This window comes from Mustela putorius, unplaced genomic scaffold, assembly GCF_011764305.1.
Source record: "Mustela putorius furo isolate JIRA1106 unplaced genomic scaffold, ASM1176430v1.1 tig00003853_pilon_pilon_pilon, whole genome shotgun sequence".
Taxonomy (NCBI): domain Eukaryota; kingdom Metazoa; phylum Chordata; class Mammalia; order Carnivora; family Mustelidae; genus Mustela; species Mustela putorius.
In genome coordinates this window covers 6,557,339-6,578,956 of record NW_025422005.1, presented here as the reverse complement: position 1 = coordinate 6,578,956, position 21,618 = coordinate 6,557,339, and the positions used below count along the sequence as shown (strand labels likewise).

General features: G+C 54.3%; 1 protein-coding gene and 1 long non-coding RNA gene across 10 annotated transcripts in view; one reads left to right on the top strand and one right to left on the bottom strand.

The window, feature by feature from the left end:
• Positions 1-21,618, bottom strand: part of PIK3CD (phosphatidylinositol-4,5-bisphosphate 3-kinase catalytic subunit delta) — a 64,540-nt gene that overhangs the window by 27,414 nt on the left and 15,508 nt on the right. For 5 of the 9 annotated variants that reach the window (XM_045063698.1, XM_004768606.3, XM_004768607.3 and 2 more), the window contains exon 2: positions 782-900. The exons of 1 other annotated variant lie outside the window; for it this stretch is intronic. The gene's annotated coding sequence lies outside the window, so the exon portion shown is untranslated. Of the gene's footprint in view, positions 1-781; positions 901-2,648; positions 2,770-19,182; positions 19,361-21,618 lie in introns of those variants that run through there. 3 more of the 9 variants (XM_045063697.1, XM_045063696.1, XM_013064593.2) reach the window with 3 other exon arrangements.
• LOC106007414 lies at positions 4,385-7,065 on the top strand. The gene is made up of 3 exons (XR_001182140.2): positions 4,385-5,230; positions 5,501-5,587; positions 5,670-7,065. It is a non-coding gene; the product is annotated as an uncharacterized LOC106007414 (long non-coding RNA).

The following is a 21,618-nucleotide window of genomic DNA, read 5'->3' as shown; positions in this document are numbered from 1 at the left end:
CTATAGGTCAAAATTCTGTTTTAATATCTTGAGCTTTTTAAAGAGAGCCACACTAACAAAGAAGTTCAGAAAGTACTGATGAAGATCTAGAGAAAATGAAGTTGGGGTGGGGGCAGGGGCGAGGGAAGCTTCCAAGGATGCCCCCAGGCTGTAAGCCTGGGCTCCTTTCCATCAGAAATGACAGGAGCTGCTCAAGTATGCGGACAGCAAAGCTAATGCTTGGCCAGTATCTGTCTCTGGCCTCAGTTTCTTCATTTGCACCAAGAACGGACTGCATCCATCTCCCAGCGAACATCCAGGGTGTTCTAACAAGCACTGCCTTACTGATACAGTGACTGCCAACTCTCTGGAGAGACAGAATGTCCCTGCCTAAGAAGTCTTTGAGAAGCAATGCCAAATTGTAAGAATTCACTCCATTCCCTTTGGATGGAAGTTTTCATTTTTCTCTCCCCAAAAAGGCCAGCCTAACTCTACCATGACTGAAGCAAGTCAAATAGCTTGGTAATGAGGCCCCAGGGTTCCTGGGAGCAGAGCCTCCCCCCCATCCCTTCACAGACAGCAGTATCCCTCCCCTGGGGAGCCAGCCCAGGTCTAGTTCATTTCCCTTTGTTTTGGCTCATAGCACGCATCTGGGTCATTCCCTTCCTCTGTGTGATCTAGTCCTAGATCAGAGTCAGAGAGCTTCTCCTTTGGCTGGCTGGTCAGGGAGGATGGAGTCTGTTCAAATTCTTAAGCTGTCTTTTCTTCTTTCCCACACACCTGTCTCCTTCACCCAACCTACCTCTCTGGAATGGTCCAAGAAAGACCAGCAGCAAAGGCCCCTCTGGCTGGCAGATCAAACAGGCTTTGGAATCAGTGAGCAGCATTCCGTCCCTGCCTCACTCTGAGCTCCTGATCTGTCTGGGGGGGGGGGGGGGAAAGAATGAATGAATGAATGAATGAAATTTTTAAAGGAGAAAGTCTCCCCCAAACTTCTATGCATTCCTTCACAGGACTTTAGCTCAAAAATAACTGTTTCATTTAGGCTCTCATTTTGCAAACCAGTCACATTCTGCTTGATGGGCCCTTCTCACCACCCGGGTCACCGCCACCCCAGCTCCTTTGGTGGTACGGAAGCAAAGCGGAGCATTTCGTGACACAGGAATATATAGGTATACACCTCAGATCATTCTTAGTTATTCGTTGGTTTTGTTTGGTTTTTTGAAGGCGAAGTGTATGGTCTGTGTCAAGCCTGGGTTCAAGTTCCATTCAAGGGATAGGAAAAGCAGATTCCTGGACTTGAGTTCCCCATTTAAGTACTAAATTGCATCATACAGGCAGATTCATCCCTGCTTGCAGGAGAGGGAAGAGGGCGGGTGTGTGGAGAGAAGGGCCTCCCACTACTGCATCCCTGGAGTTTCTTTCCCCCCACTGCCCGCTACTCCTGTAAATAATCTGACCCCAGAGACAGGAAGACACCTGAGCTCCGGAAGCCCAGCAGGCTGGATGCTACGAGTAAGACCCGCCCCTTTCTCCAAACCACAGGCCCCCGGGCACGGCTACCTCCACAGCGGGAGCCCACTGGGCAAGGCTGGGGAGGGCTCTTGAGGAGCAGAGAAGCCTAAATTATTTGCTTCGCCATAAGTAAAAAGCCCACTGCTGGGAAGCCGTTGGAAAAGGTGTCCCTTCCAAGAATACAGTTCCCAGGGACCGGGCTGAAATTCTCGCGGCTGAGAGCCGAATCCCAGGCAGGATACCCGATGGACCCTGCTGCCGGAGCCCAGGAACGGGGGCTTGGATGGTCTCTTCACCCAGCATTCAGGGGAGGAGAGCAAGGGAAATGAGGGGTCGCGGAAGAAGAACTTCCACTGCTGACCAATGGAGTTATTAACAAGAGGACAAACCCAGCCGTTCGGTTACGGGGAAATGAGACACGATTATAGAGAAAACACTTTCAAAACGAGCAAAGACAAAGCAGAAAACATGATGGAGCCGAGAGAAGGAAGAGTTAGGGAAAGCAAGAAGGAATTAGTCCTCAGGAATTCAGGTCAGGAAACAGGGAGCTGGGGCAGAATTCACAAGAGGGCGGCCGAGGAGAAGGCTCTTCCCGGAGGAAGGTGCGTCTTCGGCTCTGGCCCTCCTGCCGCCCAGGACCTCGGGATCTGGGTCGGCCGCCCTCTAGCCCTCTGGGTTCAAGGGCAAAGCTTGGGAGGCAGCGCCAGGAACCGACACGGCGCAGGATGCTCCGTCCCGAATCGGGGACAGGGGGAGGGGAGGATGCGCGCGGCAACTGCTGGGTCCCTGACAAGTAAACAGCCTGCCCTGAACAGGCGCGTCCACGTCCGGAGCCCGGCTGAGGGCCCTGCTCATCCCATCAAGGGCGGCAGCGGGACACCCCGGATCCCCGCCCCCCGGAGGCACAAAAGGGATGCACGGGGATCGGGAGAGCATGAACCAGCCCACACCCGGGAGTCACAACGCGAGCGCGGCCCCCTGCCTCGGCCTCCCCGGCAGCGTCCGGTCCGCCCCGGGACGCGCGCGCCTCCCCCAGCCCCCACGCCCCTGGACCCCGACAGCCCCAGGCGGACAAAGCCGGGCGCTGGGCGGGGCGGGTCTGCGCAGGGGGGGCACTGGGACCCCGCAGACGCCCGCACAGGTGGGCTCCGTACCGGGTGTCGGTGCCGGGGGCGGGGCCCGATCTCCCGGGAGACGGTTGCCCAGGGGACGCGGCGGGCGGGTCCCGGAGCTCCGCGAGCCTCCCGGCGGCGGCGCCGAGCCCGCGGGGGCCTGAGGGCAGGCCCGCGGCGCGGAGCCGGCGAGCGGGACAGCAGCGGAGGGGCGCGGCCCGGGGCGGGGCCCGGACAGCGGGCCGGCGCGGGCGGGGTCAGGGGCGGGGCGCCGGTCGTGGGGGCGGGGACAGGGGCGGGGCCAGGGCCCGCCGCGCCGCGGGCACCGTCGGCAAATTCTCGCGGCCCCAGCCAGGCGGAGTGTCTGAGAACCCGCGACCGCGGGGAGCGCGGCAGATGCCGCTGCAACTCCTCCCCGACCCCCGCTGCTCCCGTCCGCCGGTCCGGTGGGGCGTGGGCCTGCAGCCGCGAGCGCCCCGGCCACCGCGGGACCCCGGGCGGCGTGCGCACGCTGGCCCTGGCCCCCCTCCGGCTGGTAACCGGAGAACTGAAAGTGCCATTTGCAAAGGGAGCGGGGGCTGGTGGTCCGCCAAACCGCTCTCCCCGCCCGGGTCCCCAGGGAGTCACCAGAACCGACGGGGCACCGGACCTCCGTCACTGATCTGGAGCCCAGGTCACCCGCGTCACTGGCCATCCCGGGGTCTGGGCTCCCATCCGGTGTGCGAGCTGTTCCCCAGCCGCTGGGCCTGCCTTTCCATCGGGGTTCCCCTTACAGGTCGGATTCAGCAGGTAAAAGGTCTGCCGGGGGCCTTCGCTCCTATATCTATCCATGACAATGAACCCCGTTCGCGCTGGCGGGGCGTTGGTGCAGTAAGCCCCCACCCTGCGCCTCGCGCAGCGCTCCAGGGAATCCGCGCATCCCCCGGCGAGGTGGGTGCTGTCCCCCCCCCCCAACCCCGGGCTGTAAATGACAAACCCGAAGCTCCAAGGGCAAGCGGTTGACCCGCAGGTCGCACGCAGGTCGCACGCAGCGTCAGGGCCAGCTTCGGAACCACCTTGGTTTGATACGGGACTGCGGTGCTTCTTGCCCTGCGGTGTCCCGTGTCCCTCAGAATGTTCTTTAGGCTCCACAGCTCTAGACTTCAAACTCTGCCACGGTGGAGCACAAGAGGAGAAAGAGTACGAGTGCAGAATCACCCCTGGCGTCCCAGCAGGTGCGGCGGACCCGGGGTGGACGGAAATGGTCTGACGACCACTCTGGTAGTCGCTCTCCGCCTGCACCAAGTGTTCCAGGCCAGGCGCCCAGGGCGGGGCCATCCGTTCGAGCACCCCCCCCAGCCTCCCTCTGTACCCCGCCTCCCGCCCCCACCCCATCGCCCTGTGCCCCCAGGGGAGAAAAGGAGAAAAACAGCCCTAAGCCCCAGGAATTGTGAAGAAGCCTGAGATGAGAGGACTGGGCCCTGGGGGGGTCCCAAAACCCTCTGTGACCTTTGTGTCCCCCACCAGCACCCATCAATCCTGTCAGGACGGGTCCAGCATCCCTGACATCTCAGGGCAGGAGGAGGAAACCCCCCTCCGCATCCCAACCCGATGTCACATACACTCAGAAAGACAAACACTCCCATACTCGTTCACACACACACACTCCACACTCAGGCATGCGCCAAGTCACTCCCTCACACGCGCCCAGACACACATGGATGCACGTTCACGAGGACACACACACACCCCATACACAATTACGTAAACTGACACACGATGACACTGACACAGAGACCACACACACACACACACACACACACCCATGGCACACATTCACACACCGAACCTCCCCCAGCCACCCACACGACCCAGTGTGGCTGTGCACTTGGCAGATGACATCTGGAAAAGGCGGAGCCTGGGCCCTGGTGGCAACCACCCAGGGTGCCACCCGTCCACGCCAGGGCCACACTCGGGGCTGCTGCTACTTTGCCTTTCACTCCTCCCCACCCCCAGCTGGGAAGGGGAGCCAGGCAACATCGAAGGAGGTCCAGGTGGTAAAGGGCCAGCCTCCTGCTGAGCTGCCCTTGACTCACCGGCAGGGAGCCTAGGGGTGCTGCGGCCAGGGTGGAGTATGAGGATGAGACAGAAGCCATCAGAAGTCACAGCCAGATCTTACTTAGACAGTCTGGCTGAGCCGGGAGTTCTCTCTGACAGCCATCCTGACTGGGGGTCGGTAGCATCCCCCAAAACCCCCAGCCAGGAAAGGATAATGACCCCATGCCACCAAGCGGGGGAAGAGATTCAACGTGGGCAGACAGTCTTCCAGGTTCCACTCCCCCATCCTCACTGTGTGCCCTTCTCTGTCGGGACCCAGTCCTGCAGACGTCCCTTTCTTTCCGGCATGGAAAGCAGAGTACAAAGGCAAGGTCCTCATCAGCTGTGGAACCCAAAGACATGATTTCAAGCTGGGAGCGTCAGGTACTGGTTCCTCTGGAACCCAGAGGAAAAGCCAGCATTCTTTGAAATGGCAGAAGCCACCAAAGTCATCCTGCCCGTATGAGAACAACAGACTGAAATTGCACTAACAAATCCAGAAAGACACATCACACAGTAATTTGGGAGAATGAGGTGAATTAAGACAGGTGAGTGGGGGGGGGGTGGCTGGGTGGCTCAGTGGGTTAAAGCCTCTCTTGGGCTCAGGTCATGAGCTCAGGGTCCTGGGATCGAGCTCCACATCAGGCTCTCTGCTCAGTGGGGAGCCTGCTTCCCCCCTCTCTCTGCCTGCCTCTCTGCCTACTTATGATCTCTGTCAAATAAATAAATAAATAAAATCTTTAAAAAAAAAAAAAGGTGAGTGGAACATCTGGAACAGGTGTATACAGTAATTGCTCCAAATGCGCTTGCTCTCACAGATGGGAAACACGCACAGAGACGGACTGGTATGCTCAACGGGGCAGAAACACCCAAGTGTCCCGATTCCTGCCTCATTCAGGGCTCAGGTATGTTAAATCCTTTCTGAGATACAGATGAGGGTCTAAATTAAAAGAGTTTGGTGCCTAAATAGGTCTCCCCACTCTTCAGAAATCAGCGTAAACAGAGAAATTAGATTCCCGCCTTCCTACTTGCTACAGCCAGAAAGACTGGACCCTCTTTGTGAAGTTTCCAGGCACAAAGCAGGAAACCAGATGAACCTCTGCCCCTACTCATGAAACCCCTTGCTAAGATCAACAAGTTCCAGAAGAGAAAAGCTTCTCGGCTCCATGAGTCACTCCTCCTCTCTCCCGACACCTCCAGGTAAGCTCACAGCGAGGAAATGTCAGCTGCTCCCCGCTGCCCACCAATATCCCAACCACCAACCTTCCTAGAATTCCGGTGGCCTCTTCCTGTTCACGTGGGGCGCCCCACATTGTAGGGGCTTAGACCAGGTCATCCCGAAACAGGCCACTTTGGCATACTGATCGTTTTGAATTAAAGGTATTGGATAAATAGCCTCGCAGGAAGGACACTCTGAACTTCCTCTGTCCCCAGTAGGACAGCAGGAGATAAATCGCCTCTGTGAAAGGTACACCTCCCCCTACAGGGCAGGGGTGGGGTGGGAGGGTGAGCAGGACAGAAGGCATCCTTATCGCCAGATGGGGAATTTAGGGCCAAGAAGGCCACGAAAACAAACCTTCTTACTTCACCAGTTTACTACCCCAAGCCCGAACCCCTGTTTTGTCAATCCTTCATACATTTATTGTTTCTTTGTCTAAAAAGTATAAAGCTTCCTGCTTTGGGTGACATCTTTGAATCTCCTCTTTTTGTGGGGCTCCCGTCTTTTAGTAATTTAATTTGTTTTTATCCTGTTAACCGGTCTTTTATCTTTGGGTGGATGGGGGGGGGAGGGTTCTCAGCCAGGAATCTAGAATTATTCCTCCTGCCCTACAGGATTTTTAGGGGCGAGCAGATGAGATGTGGAGCAGAGTGGAGAACACGAATGCCACAGTCAGTATAAGAGGCAACTAACAAGAAAAAAAAAACAGCTAAATGTTTTTAATTCTTTTAGGAAAAACAGGAGGACTCTGGAAAATAATCCTCCTCAAAGGGGAGATAGTTTCCCTGGTTCTTCATATAATCCCCTCATGGCTTTGTCCCCTTGATCTTTTCCTCTCCAGGCGCTCAGACGAGGGCGTCTACTTACAGGAACGTCTGGCCCCTGCTTTTCTACCATCTTCACATATTTCCATTAATCTTTGAGACTCTCACCCCCCATTAATTCAAAAAGTGGCTCATCTGTAGTTAAAAAGCAAAGTTAATTAGAATCTGGAGCTTCTTTCTTTTTTTCCTTTGGCCAATTCCCCAAGCTTAGACCAAAAGTCTGCCTTACTTGAGGCTTTCTGAGTTTGTGACCTGGGTGGGGAGGGGAGCAGCAGAGGGAAAAAATGCTGGTGTCCACAGTGCTCGATCTTTCCAGTGTATACCAAAAGCACTCAATGCTTGCAGGGACTCTCTGGCCAAAGGTAGGAGCATGAGCCCTGGCATTAGATCTGGGTTTGGAAGAGTTTTCTAACCACTCCAGAGCTGTTTCCTCATCTGTAAATGCAGGTGACTGCACACAGTGCCCAGCTCAGCCAGCGAGGGCAAATATCGACGGGACAGCCTCTGGTGGGGGCGGGGGGGGGGCTCCTAGCCGGACCTCGAAGCCAAGCGTCCCACGACACGATGCGTTCTGCCACCGTTTCCTGGACTCTGAGGTCTCTCCAGTTCCAGAACGGGATCTTCGTGGGAGGATGCCACGTTTTAGACTTCTTTGTATTTTTTTTTTTTTAAGATTTTATTTATTTATTTGACAGACAGAGATCACAAGTAGGCAGAGAAGCAGGCAGAGAGAGAAGGAGGAAGCAGGCTCCCCGCTGAGCAGAGAGCCCGATGCGGGCCTGAGATCATGACGGGAGCCGAAGGCATCGGCTTAACCCACTGAGCCACCCAGGCGCCCAACTTCTTTGTATTTTTTATAGAAGGAAAGCTATTCCTTGTTTGTGGAGAAGATCAACTGTGACTCTGTCCTGGGAGAAATTAGGGGAAGGGGATAAATGGGCCCAATAGGGCGTTCACTGTGTGAGTCACACATCGAGGCTCCTGGAAGATACCCCGGGGACTCAGGAAATGATCTGGCTGCTCCGGGCTGCTCCAGGCTGCTCTGGGCTGCTCCAGGCTGCTCCATGCGAGGTTTCTAAAGCTTTTAAATGTGTTTGAGCCTAAAACTGCTTCTCACAACAGAGATTCCCACTACCTCGGGGTACGAGGCTCAGTTTTTTTAATGCATGATATCTGCCCCTCTTAACAAGACCTGATCCTGCCCCTCGAGACAGTCTCATGGGCCATCTGGGAAAGAAGGTGTCTCCAGCGACTTCTGAGATGGCGTGACCCCAGGCCACGGTGGGAAGTATCAGACCCACTGGGACGGGTCCTGGGGACGGTTCTAGTCCACATCACCATCACCAACACCAACGAAAGGCAATCCCAAAGCTGGCTCATCCATGTGATAGAAAATGCACACAGAATTCACAAATTCCTGGAAAATCATCTGTAAAATTATTCTGTGTGAAGCGGATGATCAGGAGGCCCCAAGTGCAGTGTGTGTCGTAATGCCAGGCTCCGCTCCCTGGTTACACACACAGAGCGGGAAAGGTGCAGGAGGACTGAGACTAGCGCGGAACTAGGGAACTCACAGCCGTCCAGGGTCATTCAGAGGTGGCCTGGCGGGCCCTTCACGAGCAGGTGCTGGGCGCTAGTTATGACGAGGGCCATTTTCCATATGAAACCACATCCGGTCACTTCCTCCCCTGGGTATTCACACCTCTTTGCAGGAGAGCAGAACTGCAAAGGGCAGAGGGCAGAGTGATGGCGCATCACCTTCAAGATTAGGTTGACAGGGGACACCTGGGTGGCTCAGTTGGTTAAGCGGCTGCCTTCGGCTCAGGTCATGATCCCAGTGTCCTGGGATCGAGTCCCACATCAGGCTCCTTGCTCGGCAGAGAGCCTGCTTCTCCCTCTGCCTCTGCCTGCCACTCTGCCTGTGCTCACTCTTTCTCTCTCTCTCTCTGACAAATAAATAAATAAAATATTAAAAAAAAAAAAAAAGATTTGGTTCACAGGGGGCGCCTGGGTGGCTCAGTGGGTTATAAGCCTCTGCCTTCGGCTCAGGTCATGATCTCAGGGTCCTGGGATCACCCCCGCATCAGGCTCTCTGCTCAGTGGGGAGCCTACTTCCTCCTCTCTCTCACTGCCTGCCTCTCTGCCTACTCGCGGTCCCTCTCTCTCTCTTTTTCTCTGTCAAATAAATAAATAAGAATCTTAAAAAAAAAAAAAATTAGGTTCACAGAAACTGAGGGCTTTGGCCTCTCTCAACTCTCACTATGAGTTAAGCCGGCCACCATGCTGGAAGGACACTCAAGCTGCCTTGGGAAGAAGCCCTGACAGCAGGACATCCCTGAGACCTGCCAACAACCAGCTCCAGACACCTGCAGCCCCAGCCCCTGCCAGATTCTGGACCCGTAGCAACAGCCCGATGGTAATCAGTGTTTGTTGTTTAAGCTGCCCAGTGTTGGCACCATTTGTTACCCAGCAGGAGATGACGAATACACCATCCACGGCTGCTGTGTTCCTTGCCGTGTGGCCCAGCACCTGCTCCGGTACAGCAGATGCCCCATCAGGACTTGGAACGAGCAAACGATCGGTACAAACAAGCCCTCTACTGTAACTGTATGAGTCAGACGGGTTTCTGAAGAAGAGGCCACAGGCTGAGTGAGAGAAACTGGCCACAAAAGACCACATCCTGTGTGATTTCATTTACTCAAAATGTCCAGAATAGACAAATCCATAGAGCCAGAAAGTAGCTTCCTGGTTGCCGAGGGCTGGGAAGACTGAGGAGAAGCGGGGAGTGACTGCGAACGGGCATGGGGTTTCTCTGGGGAGTGAGGAGGCCGTTCTAAAACCGATTCTGGTGATGGTTGCGCAACTCTGTCAACAGAGGAAAGCCACGGAACTGTGTGCATGAAGCGACATATAAAGCCTGTTTTATTAAAAAAGGTGGAGGAGCTCAGGCTCCTGTCCCAAGTACGGGGCGGCACCTAGGGAGGCCGGCCACCAGCGAGGCTGCGGAAAGAAGTAGAGAGCTCTCCCTCTGCCCGGGGCGGAGGCCATGGTGCGAAGCACAGCGAACCTCGGGTGCCGTGGTGTGGGATGCTCGGCGCCAGCACCCCGAAACTTGGCAAAAGGAAGTTTGCGGGCTGACCTTCCAGGGAGACCCCGCCTGGAGCCTAACATGCTGAGCCTGGACATGGCCCTGACTTCGCATCCTCCGCAGAGGACGCCCCCCAACCCCTGAAGTGCACCCACCTCTCCCGGGCCCTTCCACCTGCCAAGCCTAGGGAGGACCACAAAACCACAGGCGGCAACTGTCCCAAAGGTCAGCTGGCCCCGTAAGTGAGCTGACCTTACAGCAGAGAGTCACTAAATGATTCGGGTCACTCGGTCCTTGCTGAATGTCCTCCCAAAGGAGCAGCGAATTTAAGACAACAGAAAGGATTTAAACAGCGTAGAGTAAACTTGTACATGGCACATAAGAGGTGGTCAAGGCTGAAAGCAGAAGCAGCTTCAAAGCAAACTTTTTTTTTCTTAGAGAGCAGTAAGGGCGGGTAGGAAAAGGGAGCGAGAGAATCTGAAGCAGGTTCCATGCCCTGCGTGGAGCTGTATGTGGGGCTCGATCTCAGGACCCAGAGATTATGACCTGAGCTGAAATCCAGAGTCGGATGCTTTAACTGACTGAGCCACCCAGGTGCCCCTCAAAGCAGACCTGTGACATTGCTTTTGGAGACAGCATCCCATAATGCAGAGAAGCCAGTGGTTGGACTCAAACAGTCCTTCAGTGCACCCTAATGAGGCTGGGATGAACTTGGGGGGACACCCAGGGACCCCCTGACATTATTCTGTAGAAGACATTCTCTGTGGGAGAGGTCCCGTGTCTTTAGCAGATTTTCAAAAGGATTTAAGACCTGAAAAAGATGAAGAACCACTGGGTGGTGGGAGTTTTCTAGCAAAGGCAGATGATGGGTTTCTTTCCCTTTGGCAAATCTGTATTTTACAGACTTTTCTTAAGTAGCTTGCACTGACCCTATACAATTAAAAATACACAGCATACATGCATACACACATTTATAAAACATAACACATATATTAAAAATATCCACGGGTTGGGGCGCCTGGGTGGCTCAGCGGGTTAAAGCCTCTGCCTTCGGCTCCGGTCATGATCCCAGGGTTCTGGGATCGAGCCCCGCATCGGGCTCTCTGCTCAGCGGGAGCCTGCTTCCTCCTCTCTCGCTCTCTCTCTCTCTGCCTACTTGTGATCTCTGTCTGTCAAATAAATAAATAAAACCTTTAAAAAAAAAAAATATCCACGGGCAAGATCCCAGCCTGTAATTCCCAGAAGATCTACACTGCCCCAAAATCAAGACCCCCAATTAATCAGTATCTTTTAAAACTGCAAATTCCACTTCCCTTTCCTGTCCCGACCCCCTAAGCTAATCACACTCACACACACACACACACACACAGACACTCTCTCTCTCTCTCTCTCTCTCTCTCACACACACACACACACACACACACGGTGGCGGCAGAGATGGGTCCCCTTCTCGAGGGTCTCAGCTAAGTGGCAGTTTACCCCCTTCTCCTGGGGTCTGACTCTGCAGCTGGCCGTCCACCCAGGCACTCAACACTCCGGTTCCCCATCCGGCCATGGGCTTTCATGTCCTTCTCCCCTCCTTGCGAGACCCCGATCTGCAGACTCCTCATTTTGGGGATGACACAGAGGGCTCCGAACACCCCCATCATCCATCACTGGGTCGGTCTCTCCTTGGCAAGTGCCCTGTGTCACCTCCTTCCCCTCCCACAGCAGGTGTCCAGACCCCTTCTGCCCCGGGGGCTTCTGGGATACATTCAGACTCCGTCCAGCCTAGCGCGGTTTATCTGGGCAGAGCCCATCACCAGGCTCCTGCCATCAGTCAGCAAAGCATAGGTGCCTTCTGTCTCTTTTCTCATTGATTTGTCACGCCAAGACCCGAAGGCAGGCTCCGTTTTGTAAAGGAGGAAAGCGAGGCTCAAGGAGGTTAGGGCTGCACAACTCCTGAATGAGAGGCAGATTCGGACCCAGGCTGACCCCGGAGGCTGCTGTCACTGCTGGGCCACACGCCTCTCCTGGGTCAGTGCAGAGGAACTGGACTGGGGCCACTGGCTGCAGAGACACCTGAGCCTGCTGCTCTGTTTGTCCAGCAGCTTGAGGACTCTTGGACCGACTTCCTGCAGAAGGTTCAAGAGCTGGGCAAGGAGGGGGTTGAGATTTCAGATGCCAGGCCCTGCTTCCTCGGGACAGAGGCGGAGAATGGGCACCACCCTGGGCAGAGGGGGCGGGGCGGGGTTCAGAAGCCACACCCTCCTGACCTCCCTCACTATAGCGGACCAGAGCCCAGGAGGAGGCCAGCTCTCCCAGAGACACAGGACCAGAAAGAACAGGGAAAGCGGCTTGGAGCCCAAGAAAAGTCCTCGGGGTGGAGGGGACGGGTGAGAATGCGCAGGGAAGTCCCCCTGCATAGCCACGGACTCCCCGGAGGCCCCGCCCCTCCTCCTGCCTGGCGTCCAGATGCCCCCGCCCCAACCAAGTGCTGGGTCCCAAACGCAGCCACCTTTGGAGACGTCCGGCACAGCGGGGAGGAACGGGTCCTGCCACTTCCTAGCTGGGCAAGACCAAAGTAAGTTGCTAAGTGTTTCTGTGCCTCAGTTTCCCCTTCTGTTGCTAAGTGTTTCTATGCCTCAGTTTCCCCTTCTATAAAGCAGTGATCACAACAGTACTTACAAGAATAAATCGGCATTTTCAAAGTACCCACAACACCGCCTAGCACAGAGCTGGTGCTAAGAAGGTGTTTCTTGCCATTATCGTTATCGGACAAAGAAAGAGGCCAGTTAACAAAAGGTGGAGATTCTGAGCTGGGTGTTGGGGAAACTCCGAAGTGTGAATGCTCGCTGATGGGCTCCACAGAAAAAGAAACTGGGGGGCGCCTGGGTGGCTCAGTGGGTTCAAGCCTCTGCCCTCGGCTCAGGTCATGGTCTCAGGGTCCTGGGATCAAGCCCCGCATCCGGCTCTCTGCTCAGTGGGGAGCCTGCTTCCTCCTCTCTCCCTGCCTGCCTCTCTGACTACTTGTGGTCTCTGTCTGTCAAATAAATAAATAAAATCTTTTTAAAAAAGAAACTGGCTCTGGCTGCTTCCCCTCTGGAGCTGGTGGTGCCCTGGTTCCTGCTCTGCAATTCTTCCCACCCCTCCGTCTCACCCGACCTCTCCCCAGCAGACTTAGGGGGAAATGTGCTCCCCACTCCTCCCCCTGCCGAGGGCCTGAGCCTGCTGACCACTGGGGCCAGCAGGCTCCTCCTGGGGGCCCCGGTCCCTGCACACTAACAAGGATTGTCTGGGCTCGGTTGGGCCCACGGAAGCTCACGACCCTTGTTCACCTTAGTAATTACATGACACGGAAGAGGAAAAGCAGAAGAGATATGGGTGTGTAAAGAAAGAGCCGTTTCCATGACAACGAAGCAGAATGCTTTAGAAACCCAATGAAGAGAAGTCACAAAAACAAACTTTCCACTGCAGCGGAATGGCCAAGGCATGAAAGACTGTGGGGAAGGAGCAGAGTTCACAGGGACTGTCCCCTGCAGGGGGCCTTCTGCAGCAGCGACAGCCAGCTCAGGCTGAAGCCCTTGGCTTTAGATCTATGCATCAGTGAACCAACGGACATGTATGCATTTTTGGCCAAAATGTCTGGATTTAAGGGATAACATTTTATTTTATTTCTTTTTTAGGTACATTCTATGCCCAAGGTGGGGCTTGAACTCATAACCCCGAGATCAAGACCTGAGCCAAGACTGAGTCAGAGGTTTAACCGATGGAGCCTCCCAGGCGCCCCTCAATTTGAGGGGAAGCGTTTTAATATTCTCTGCACCAATCAGAGTTTCGACGACTCAACCAGTGAATCGCATAGGGAAACGGGGCTCCTATGAAACCGTGCGTGTCTGGTCACGACAGCAGCCCTCACGCTGCTTTGCCCCGATCCATGCTTTCTTTCTTTCTTTTTTTTTTTTTTAATGGATTTTTTTGCGGGGGGGGTAGGATTTTATTTATTTATTTATTTATTTATTTGACAGACAGAGATCACAGGCAGGCAGAGAGAGAGAGAAGGAAGCAGGCTCCCCGCTGAGCAGAGAGCCTGATGAGGGCTCTATCCTAGGATCCTGGGATCATGACCTGAGCCGAAGGCAGAGGCTTTAACCCACTGAGCCACCCAGGCACCCCCCGATCCATGCTTTCAAACTATGGTGGGAGACGCTGTCCTGGGAGTAGTGGAAGCCACAGAAAAAAACACATTTTCCCAGAGCATCCATGTGACTCAATGTTTAGGGGGAGCGCGACCTCCTAGTAAAATAAACACGGGCTTATCGTGGAATCAAATGTAAAATTCACGTTTGTGTTAAAACTGGAAGCTTCAAAGCAAGGTCATGGCTAGAGTGGGCTGCTGGAGGCCAAGTGCGCACATCCCCATCCTCTCTAGGAGCAGCGTTGTCCATGCGGGCCAAGGTCACCGCCAGCCGCCAGACCTTCCCCCAACCACTTTCCCACACACCTGCAACACAGAAGGTCCTGGGATGGCTGCCTCCGGGGCACCTCGCCCGTTTGGTTGCCCCCATGTTGCTGCTGCCGCTTAATGACCCAGCGGACCCAAGGTCCAACTGCCAAGGTCACTGGATGGCAGACTGCACAGGCCAGCTGCTCTCGCCTGCCCGTCCAGGCCAGGTGGGCTAGTCCAGGGGCTGCTCCTGCCACCCCCGCCCTGTGGGAAGGAAGAAAGGACCTGAAAAGCTCTCATCCCATCAGCTCTCTGCTCTTGTTCCCCACGCTCCTTTAGACCCTGAAGGGTTAGAAAAAGCTGGAAAAATGGGCGCCTGGGTGGCTCAGACGCTAAGCATCTGCCTTCAGCTCAGGTCATGATCCCAGGGTCCTGGGATCGAGATCCGCATCGGGCTCCCTGCTCCAAGGGAAGCCTGCTTCTCCCTCTCCCACTCCCCCGGCTGTATTCGCTCTCTCGCTCTGTCACATAAATAAAATGAAAGGAAGGAAGGAAGGAAGGAAGCGGGGGAGGAAGGAAAAAAGAAAGAAAGAGCGAGCCGGAGAAAGTAAACTTTGGGCTTTGATACATCTGAGAGGAGCGGGCTGGTAACAAAGGGACAAAGCCATTCCAACCCTTAACCTATAAGATGCTGGTTGGTATTTGGCGTCACACGCTGTGTGCCTTTCCCTATGGGTCAGCCCCGGGAGGGTCAAATAAAATGAGGGGTGGATACACTTTCCAACACAGCCAATTCCAACAATCTCCGACAGAGACCCCCGTCATTTAAAACCCACTCTCTCCCGTAACAGGGGCTGCAGGGTTTCATTCATCCAATGCCAAAAAGAGCGATTTCTGGAGAGCCCATGACTTGGGACAGGTTTTTCCTTATTTGTAATCTTCGCGATAATCCAGTAAAAGTAGTACTTGTACCCAATTTTCAGAAAAAAAAAAAAAAACAAAAACAAACCTGTCCCCAAAATAAAAAGTTGTGGGGAAAAAAAAAAAAAAACACCTGGAGGCTCAGAGAGGGCAAGTAACTTGCAAGGTCATCCACATGTCAAGGTCAAAGTCAAGACCTGGACATGGAATTCTAAAGTTCTGGCTTTTGACACAAACATTAAGCTTCCCTTCCACTCATTCTTGAAACACTGTGCCTTGTGCTGTGCTTCCCAGCGGATATATGGAGCCACACACGTCTCAAGGAACGACCACATCGTCAATGTGCTGCTGCATTTAATTTCAAAAAAGACCACAACTCAGCAGGGCTTTCCAAAAGACAGCAGATGGGCCGTAGTACTCAACTATTCACCATACCACACAACAGGGAAGGAAGATCCAGGACCAAGTGATGCCGGCCCCACACCCAGAAGCACCCGAAACAGGAGGTATGGTCTTGCTTGTCCTCCCGGTGGCTCTGAACAGAGACAGGTGATGGGGAAAGCTGAGGGTTTTTGTTGTCTTTCCCCCTACAAGAAAACTTCTTGAGAAAAGGTTATTTGAGGGGCACCTGGGTGGCTCAGTGGGTTAAAGCCTCTGCCTTCGGCTCAGGTCATGATCTCAGGGTCCTGGGATTGAGCCCCACATCGGGCTCTCTGCTCAGTGGGGAGCCGGCTTCCTCCTCTCTCTCTCTGCCTGCCTCTCTGCCTACTTGTGATCTCTGTCTGTCAAATCAATCAATCAATCAATCAATAAAACTTTAAAAAAAAGAAAGAAAGAAAGAAAAGGTTATTTGAGACCCAAATCCCGGTTTTGTAAACTTCGTTCTCAGACGCAGGTGGGCAGCAGAGAACACCCGCACTGGGTGCGCCCCACCTCCGCCTGCTGGGCTGGCATCCCCTTCACCTGGGGCTCCCCGAGGTCTGTCTACTGGAGAGGAGAGTGGCCCCCACCTTCCTCTAAGGGGCTGTAAAAGCAGGCTGGTGCCCAAGCCCAGGGGTCCTGCCTTTGAAGTGCCTGCCTCAGTTTCCCAAACTGTTTTAAGAAGCCTCTGGATGTCAGCAGTGGAACAGCCACCAAGATGAGCTCTGGCCCCGACCATTTAGCAAGTCTTTATCACCATTTACGAACCACAGAGGCTGCAGGACCGCAGGGGGACAGGGTCCCGGAGAAACAGCCCTGCGGGGACTCGGGATTCTGGGCTGTCTCATCACACCTCTTCTCATCTCCCAGGAGGCAGGCTCCTCCCACCCAAATCCAGCCAGACACTCAAGGACACTGTCCCTTTCACCAGAGGATGGCTGTCACCTTCCTTCTGGGAACACCTGCGTTTAGAGCAGGAAACGAATCCCTGGGCTTAACCTAAACCCCTCCCGCGTAAGTGGGTACCGTCCCGTCTCCGCTAGTTGAAACAAGATGAATCTTGAGGGTGAACAGAGACTTGTTAACTTAAGTTAGAATAATGGTAAGGACAATAACAGCCAGTATCTCCTGTCAACTACGTGCTAGCTAATGTTCATCACCCCCTCTACCTCCTTTAGTCCTCGAGACAACCCTACGGATAGGTCGCACTAACTTCATTTTACAGAAGAGGACTCGGAGGATCAGAGAAGGTAAGGAACCTACTCAAGGTCACACAGCTGGCAAGCGGCGAAGCCACGGTTTTGAGTCTGAGTCCATCCAATTCCAGAGCGCAAGGCTTTAACCACAGCATTTCACCACAGCAAGCCTCATGTTATACACACAGCCAGAGCCAAAAAGAAAGCTATTTAACCTCATTAGCAATTAAAAAAAAAAAAAACATAGTGAAGATGATTATCTTTGGGGCCTCTGAGTAAAACATTTTTTCCCAATATTATTCAATATTAGTGAGCATGTCGTGAAACTTACATATCACCAGGATTATTTTTTTTTTCCTGGTCTAGTCTTTCTTGCAAAACCACTTTGCAGGAAGAGCCATCAAAATTTTCAATGCCTTTGATGCATCTTTTTTTCCAAACGTTGTCTATTTGAGAGCCGCAAGCGAGTGTGCGCACAACTGGAAGGGCCAGAGGGAGACGGACACAGACCCTCCAGCGGACTCTCCCGCTCACTGGGCCACCCTACGTGGGGCTCTAGTCCATGGGCCCGAGATCGTGATCTGGGGTGAAACCAAGAGTCAGACACGTAACCGAGTCACCCAAGTGCTCCTGATAGAGTAATTCTCGTATACGGGAAAATGTCCATGACAATATTTTGAGAATCTTTTGTGCACATGTGCGTGTGTGCGTGTGCATGTGTGTGTGTCTGTGTGTCTGCAAGCGACATAAATGCCCCACAATAGAGGATGCTTGATAAGACAATGGCGTCCCTTAGGGCACTTACAATGCCACTGGGAAGGATGGCTTGGTTGCAAAGCAAAGTGGAAAAATGCCCATGAGCCAACATTAAGAGAAGAAAGCCGAGCGCAGGCCTTGCTCGTCAAACAATCAAGCATAAAATTACCAACCATTTATTGGATCCCGCAATTCCCCTCTGGGCATGTACCCAAAAGAATTCAAAGCAAGGACCTGAACAGATACTTGTATGCCCGTGTCCACAGCAGGATCATTCCTAGTAGCCAGAAGACACAAGCAACCCAAGTGTCCGTGGACAGATGAGTGGACAGACAAATCGTGGCCTCGAGGCCCAGTGGAAACTTACGCTGTCTTAAAGAGGAAGCACATTTCGACAGAGGCCACGACACGGATGGACCTCAGGATGTTACTAAGCGAAGTGAAATTAAACAGTCACAAAAAGACAGACGTGGGACCATTCCACGAGGAAGGTCCGAAAGCAGTCGCATTCCGAGAGACAAAGTCGAACGGGGGCCGCCGGCCGGTGGTGGGAGAGGAAGGGAGAACCGGCGCCGCACTGTGCGTCGGGGATGGAGTTTCGATTTTGCAAGATGAAGTTCTAGAGGTGGCCGTGCAGGTTGCGCGACAGTGTGAACGTGCCAAACGTCACCAAACTGTACACGGTCAGGAGGGCGAAGGTTTTCGTGTATATTTGACAACTGAGACACAAAAACGAATATAAAAACCCGCATGCTTACAGGGGTCCAACTGCACTGAAAGTGCACCCCTCCCCAAATGGGAGCGATCGTCCAGTTGGCCATGGCTGCGTTGGGACAGCGGGATCACGACACCCCCCCGCCCACCCGCTATACCCCACTTCCTTACAGGGATTGTGGGTTTCGCCGTGGCACTAAAAACGTGACAACACACGGACTCTTACGGGCTGACATTACTGAGCCCTGTTACCGCCCGGGGATTGGGAGGCCCAGCAGGGCTAAGTGATTTGCCACAGGTCACTCAGCAGATAAAAAGAGGTTGAGATTAAAACTGAGTCTGGTGGGCTCCAAAGATAATGCTTCTGCTTGCAGGGATCCCTTGGTCACCTCTGCACCCCACCCCACCCCACCAGACTTAAGTGACTTTTCAAAGTTTCAATAACAGGGCTATGACCTTGCTTCCCTGTTGATAAGAAAAGACTTCTCCCAGATTTCACAACCAAAGCAAAGAGTGGCTATGCACACACCCCTCCCCTCCTGCCCTGGAGGGTGGGGGCCCTAGGGGAGGGGCAAAGGAGGCAGGAGAGTGGCCCTGCCGTCCAGAGAGCCCTGGAGCACTCCTTAATTACACCCCCAGGTCCAGGGAGCTCCGGGTCCCTCTCAGTACCACCAGCCTCATCCCGCAGCAGACAGAGCCCCAAAACCCAGCCCTGCCCCCACCTCGCCCGGTTAGGGGAGCGGGAGGCTGCTCAACAGAAGAAACTCCAAAATGAGAAGTGCCGCGTGGCCCCAAACAGAGGGTGGGAGGAGCCCTGGCTGGAAGAGGCCCTGAACCGCAAAGGAGCTGTTTCTGAAGGAAAGGGGGAAGGTCAGGCGGAAGACCTGAGGACTGCCTGGAGGCGGGGGGGCAAGTCTCTGCAGGTGCAGAACTCACCTTTCTGGCAGCTCCTTCGAACTTGGGAATTGTCTTTTCTGCTCTTGGGACCCTTGCCTTTGGGAGAGCCCACTACTAAGGCTCACAAAGCTGGGAAAAGAAAGCTGGAGATCGGCGAGGAAGGGTAGAGACTGGGAAGCTGTAGCTCAGGGCCCCGTCGCAGGGGACAGCTGGTTCCCTGCAAAGATAACTGTGTTCAGCACCTTCCCAGGAGAGACACACGTGCTCCTGTCCACTTGCTGAGGGCTGAATGGTGGCCCCAAAAGGATGTGTCTGTGTCTCAACCCTCGGAACCTGGGCTTATTTGGGAAAATTATTACCCAGAGAAAAGACGGCCGCACGTGTATAATGCAGTTAAGGATGGGCCCTCAACCCAATAACCAGTGTCCTTTCAGAGAAAGCAGAAAGACCCAGACACTGAGAAAAAGGCCAAATGAAGCGGGAGCGGAAAGTGGGGAGCGTGGCCACAAGCCACAGACCCACGGCCAGAGCCACCTCCAGCTGGGAGAGGAAGCATTCTTCCCTAGGACCCTGGAGGGAGTAAGACCTTGTTGACACCTTGACTCAGAACTTCCAAGCTCCGGAGCTGTGAGAGAAGTCATTTTTGCTGCTTGAAGCCACAAAATCTGTGGTAATCTGTTACCCTGGCCCCAGGAAACAGCCTCATTTCAGGACAGAAGTGGGACCCAGGCCCCTTGCTACCTCTCTGTGGCCGCCCTGATCAACTCTTGCCCTGCCCGCCACCGCACCCAGCAACCACCACTCACGCTCCTGGCATTTTCTCTAAGTGGAAAGCATTTTCCCCAAGGTGAGTGAGACAGAAGCTAACCAAAACGCCACTTTAGAAATGCTACTCCCGGGCGCCTGGGTGGCTCAGTGGGTTAAGCCGTTGCCTTCGGCTCAGGTCGTGATCTCAGGGTCCTGGGATCTGGGATCGAGTCCCGCATCGGGCTCTCTGCTCAGCGGGGAGCCTGCTTCCCCCTCTCTCTCTCTCTCTGCCTGCCTCTCTGCCTACTTGTGATCTCTCTCTGTCAAATAAATAAATAAAATCTTAAAAAAAAAAAAATACTACTCCCATTCCTCCGATCACTCTTGGCCCGGAAAGTAGGCGCCATTGAGAAGCACCCATTTCTAGGAGAAGTCCTAACCGCCCCTTAGCAAGGGGGCCAGTTGATCTATCACCTCTGGGGAAGGAACGGGGGCGGGGGGTGTCTCACAGCCCAGGGCAGCTGAAAACTTCACTGCGCCAACCTCGGGCGCCCAGGACTGTGCTGGCCCATAGGGAGGGCAGAGTGGGGCCCTATTTTGGGAGGACCCACAGTGTCTGTAAGGAAGAAGAGGGGAGGGAGGTTCCTGGGTTTTTATTTTTTTATTTTTTAATTTTTTTTTCCATCTCGAAACTGGCAGCATTTCTGATATGATTGCGGGGAATTTCCACCAACCAAATGAAAGACAATTCAGTTTGAGCCTTAGCTGCAAGGAGAGAGGAGATTTGCAACCCTCGTCACCGGCCGCGGCGCAGAGAAGAAGGTCCCCCTCCCTTCCTGACAAGTCAGGCTCCTGTCATCCCGCAGCTGGTGGTCACGGACTACATACCTCGGCCATCAGACGGGGCAGCACCCCTGCCCCAGCTTCCGTACCTCCCCCATCAGACACCGCCCGGCCCAGTCCTCCTGGAGCACTTCCCCTCTGGACCTGCCCCTCCAACAGCTTTGCTGGGAAACATGTTTGTCCCCTAGGGAGCGGCTGAAAGAGCTTTCCTAAGGTCCCACGGTAAAGCAACATTTGGTGGGGCCCCACACCCCATCACCAGACCCGCAGAAGCAGCTGGCTTCTGGGAAGGAGGAGACTGCTCTCTAAACAAAAATCGGTTTTGAAAAATAAGCCGGCCAAAGGGGAATTGCTTCATGAGTTGCACATTCACTTCTCCCTTTAACTGTGCGATTGAAGAAAAACAAGGTGAAGCCGGAAGTGACCCCTCACACCCCCAGTCACATCTCCATGAATTCCCTGGACACAGCAGTGCTGGGACACAAGCTAAGCAGGCCCAAGGCTGGTCTCTAGTGATGCGTGGATTGCCTGTGTCTTGTAAGCCCCCTAACACCCTCCCAGGGGGCTGGGACCCTCCCCGCCTGCCTGCCTCATTCCCAGGAGAGCCCCTGTGAGGGGATCTCGATAAACACTAGTTAGATGTAAGAAAGCCTGAGAAAAGTCCTGGTGTAAGGCAACCATCCCTCCCCCCGCGCCCCCCCCCCCCGCCAGGAGCACGTCTGGGACACCTGTCCTAATTCCAGAAACATCCCCATTTGCAGAGTGGCCAGCACTGTTTCTAAACGCGGGCAGAGGAGGTAGGGGGCAGTGGGGCTCAGAAAGAGGTAAGCTCCGATGTCTTAGAACACTGATGTCTTAGATGAACTCCAATGTCTTAGAACTGGC